The 4,601-nt window shown below is 39.9% G+C and overlaps 1 pseudogene across 1 annotated transcript; it reads right to left on the bottom strand.

Moving 5' to 3' along the window:
- Positions 1 to 1,668: 1,668 nt before the first annotated feature.
- Positions 1,669 to 2,670, bottom strand: LOC311598362 (large ribosomal subunit protein uL10-like; annotated as a pseudogene). The gene has a single exon. The product of its transcript is annotated as a large ribosomal subunit protein uL10-like (transcript).
- Between the last annotated feature and the right edge of the window lie 1,931 nt (positions 2,671 to 4,601).

The raw sequence follows: 4,601 nt of genomic DNA, 5'->3' as shown, positions 1-4,601 counted from the left end.
AACAACAAAACATTTATCCTGAGTGAGTTAACTCAGACCCAGAAAGACATGCTTGGTGTATATTCACTTATAAGCAGATATTAGCCATACAATACAGGATAACCACACTTTATTCCAAACCTAAAGAAGCTAAATAATAGGGAGGACCCTAGGGAGTATGCTTAATTCTCATTCATAATTACAAATAGAATAGATGCTGAAAGTGCTTGAAGAGAGGGAACAGGATGGGAGCCTTCCATAGAGATCCTCTGAATAATTCTACACAGAGGGGGATTAATACAGATGCTGAGACTCATTGCCCAACTTTGGGCAGAAAGCAGAGAGTCTTAGTGAAGAGTTGAGGGATGGAAACACCTGAAGGGGATAGGAGCCAACAAATCTGGGTGCAGGGAGACCTGCAGAGAGGGATGTATCAGCCTGCAGAAATGAGGAATCATGCATGTGGAAGACACAGAACTCCTACTGAGATGCAATAGATAGGAAGCACACTCTCCATATGAGCTCCATAGTATATGGAGTAGACGCTGCCGATGACATGGACTCTGTTGCCCACTCATTGATCACTTCTACCTGTTGTGAGGGCCATGCCAGACAACAGAGGAAGAGGATCCAGGCAGTTCTGATGAGAATTTATACTTACTGGTCGGATGGTAAGGGTGGAGGGCTCCCCCTTTCTGAGAATTAGGGGAGGGGAAAAGGGAGAAAAAGTGAAGGAGGGTGAGACCTGGAGGAGATGAATGAGGGGGCTACCATTGGGATGTACAGTGAGCAAATTAAAAATTAACATATATGATATATTATAATACATATAAATCAGAAAATATTTTGTGTTGTTATGAAGTTAGTGACCTAATAAACCAAATTTAAATTCTCCACGAGAGTTATATTCTATTTCACTTACTAAAAAATTTTTTTCAAACATTTTTATTTCTCAACATTTGTAATATAAAGCTATGTTATAATGTGGTTATCCTGTATTATTTAGCTAATATCCGCTGAGGGAAGTATATACCATGAGTGTCTTTCTGGGCCTGGGTGACCTCATTCAGGATGATACTTTCTAGTTCCATTTATTAGTCTGGAAATTTCAATATGTCTTTGTTTTTAATACCAGTAGTTATTCCATGTGTAAATGTACCACAGTTTCTTTATCTGTTCTTCAGTTGAGGGATAGCCAAGTTTTTTTCCAAATTCTGGCTATTATGAATGAAGGTGCCATGAATATATTTGAACACATGTCCTTGTTGCATGGTTGAACATCTTTTGGGTATATGCCCAGGAGTGGTATGCCTGGGCCATGAGGTAGCACCATTTCCAATTTTGTGAGAAAGCACCAGATTGATTTCCACAGTGTCTGGAAAAGTTTGTACTCCAGCAATGGAGGAGTGTTCCTCTTTCTCCACATCCTTGGCAGCAAGTGCTGTCACTTGAGTTTTTGGTCTTAGCCATTCTGATAAGTATAAGATAAAATATGAGTCATTTTGATTTGAATATTCAAAATGTGTATGACATTTCTTTAAGTTTCTCTAGGCCATTTGATCTTCCTCTGTTGATTTTATTTGGATTATTTGGTTTGATGTCATTCAATTTCTTTGTGTGTGTGTGTGTGTGTGTGTGTGTGTGTGTGTGTGTGTTTGATTTAAGAGAAGTGTGATTTTATTTCCATGTTTCTCAAATTAAGGTGGCTGAATTGGCTGCTTTGAGAAGTGATTGGTCAAAGAGACCAAATCCCATATGCTCATCTGATTCCTCCAACTCTTCCTTGACTTCAACCTTGTCTGCGACTGTAGTGGCAAAAGGACCAGCAATGGTGGCTGCAGCCACAGGGTCAGCAACCACAGATGCAGATGGATCAGCCAAAAAAAGGCTTTTACCTTCTCAGCAAGAGGAAAGGTGTTATCATTCTCCACAAAGCCAGGACTCTCTTGTGCCCATTGATGATAAGTTGTGGCACTGAGGCAACAGTCAGGTAAGGAATCTGCAGACAGACGCTGACAACATTTTGGGCATCCTCTAGGAAGCAAGAGTGCAGAGTGTGCTCTGTGAGGTCAAGCACTTCAGGGTTATAAGTGCTGCTAGTGTCAAACACCTGCTAGGGGAGAGATTGAGTATGTTCAGTAGTGTGGAACAGCTGACTCCTACTTTGTCTCCAGTTTTATCAGATGTACATCACTCCGCATTTCAATGGTGCTTCTGGAAATTTCAGTGGCTGTGCCCAAAGCCTGCAAGAACAAGGTGGTCTCAGGCCCCAGACTGAGGTGGCACAGTGACCTCACAGGGGTCAATGGCACCAGCATGAGCATCAGCTGACACTTCTTTGGCCAGCAGCATGTCCCTAATCTCAGTGAGGTCCTCCTTGGTGAACACAAAGCCCACGTTACCCTGGATATGAGGCAGCAGCTTCTGCAGAGTGGGGTTGTTTTCCACGTAGCCCCTGATGGTCCTGAATATCATGGTGTTCTTGCACTACGGCCTTCGCTCATGGGGACAAGTGGATCAGCGGCATCTGTTTGGCGCCCACAGTGTCTGTTCCCACAATGAAACATTTTGGGTAATCATCCAAAAGTTAGATGATCTTAAGGAAGTAGTTAACTTCCCGGTTGTCCTATCTTCCTTGTGCATCAGGGCATTCCTCAAGGATTGCCACACAGGGTTTAAAGACGATGTCATTCTAATGAGGACGCTTGGTGATAGCTTCTCGTGTTCTTTATATATTTTGAATATTAGCCCTCTGTCAGTTTTAGGGCTGGTGAACATTTTTTCCCAATAGTTTCTGCTCTGCTTAATGCCTTTTTAAAATCTGTAACATTCCTCTTTAAAGTAAGTGATATAATATTTTCAGCAAAAAATGGGACATTTTTTCTTTTTTTTCTGTCTTTTTTCCCCCCTCTTCTTGGCACTCAAATGGCAGGTCTCTCAGCTTTTCCTTGCCTTGTTCTCTCAATCTTTGCACCTAGATACCTTAGGTTATTAATTATACTAATATATAATATAATATACTTATATTATTAATTATACAAACATTAAAATAGAGTTTGATAAATCTGTACAATTTACTATGACAACTGTCTTAGCTTGAGATAAGTCTTATTATTTCTCAGTAACAGACTTAAAAAAAAGGGGCCTTGACATTGGAAAACCATAACCTATACACTTACTTTAGCTGTTTTGTCAAAAGTATACAATATCTTATGTCTAGGATATATACAATTCAGTTTTTTTTCTTGTGGCTGATGTTTCTCTTTTAAGATATGATAGCTCAAACAATTGTTTCACTTGAAACAGAAGAAGTATATGTCTGTTGCCAGCTATATGTTCCTTTTATTGATCTACAATTGTTTTCAGAATACCAATTAATTTACACTAAGTTTGAACTCGATTTATTTCTGGAGTTAGCACACTGTGTTCACTTAATTGTTTTCCTTGATTTCTAGAAGTTCCTGGAAGGAAGCAGATTCTTCATCCTGTTTGCTGCAGTTCAAGGCAGTGTTTGGGACATTCTTGATTGTTAGTACATCTTAACAATGTGAGCATTTGCTATAAAATATATGCTTTGATATGGTCCATGTCCTTAGGATCTGTGATCATTACAGGTTTTAATAGACTGTAGTGGTTTTAAAAGATACTACATTGTATTGTAAAGCCTTAAGTAGCAGTTATTTGAGGCACTGAGGCTTGTATGGAAAAGGTGGGGGATGGGGTTGTCAGGAGCTACACAAGAACACTATCAAGGCTAGAGGTTCTGGACACAGGGGAGCCTGCACGAACTGATGCACCAACTAAAGACATTGCAATCAGAGAATCTAGACCCTCAGTTCAGATGTAGCCAATGGACAGCTGATTCCCCAATGAGGGGAAGGGAGGTGGAGAGCGGGAGACTGTGTCTGATAGGAACTATGGTGCCTGTGATTTGATCACTGCTTCTTGGCTGAGAGGCCCTGTTGGAACACAGAGGAAGGGGATGTAGATGAGCCAACATAGGCTGTGGTCAGATGGGGTCAGGGAATGTCCTCACCCCACCTGTCAGAGGTCTAAGGGAGGAGAATAGGGCAGAAGAGCAAGGGAATCTGGGATAAGAGAGAGGGGATTACAATTGGAATATAATGTGAATAAATTATAATGAAAGAAAATAAATAAAAAAATGTAAAATTTTCAAGTTTACTAAGTAAAAAAAAAACACAGAATAACCAAAATTTATTTCATCAAGCTAGGACATATCAACAAATGGTGTGGTCAAGACTCTGAGATCCTAAATCCAACCACTGCTTACTTCAAAGCAAAATCCATGAGAGATAACCCTATTTTCTGTAACTTAACTCTCAGATTATTATATTTACACAGGATATCAGTGAGTAACTAATTGGAAATAAAGTCTCATGTATATTAAAGAACTGCCATTAACTCAGAATTCTCTAAATCAGGCATAATCTGAGTTTATTGGAGTTACCGTTTGGGTTCACATTTTTTTCTGAAGTGATATAACCATAAAAACACAGGGCATGGGACTGCAGTGGTGGCTTAGTGGATTATTTCACTTGCTGGTTTTGCTGCAGAAACATGATCATATTTAAAGCCAATATAGCAGCATCAGAATGCATATT

Source organism: Acomys minous (genome assembly GCF_964271855.1).
Source record: "Acomys minous genome assembly, chromosome: 5".
Taxonomy (NCBI): Eukaryota; Metazoa; Chordata; class Mammalia; order Rodentia; family Muridae; genus Acomys; species Acomys minous.
The sequence above is the reverse complement of the archived record's forward strand: the minus strand, read 5'-3'. Positions and strand labels throughout refer to the sequence as shown.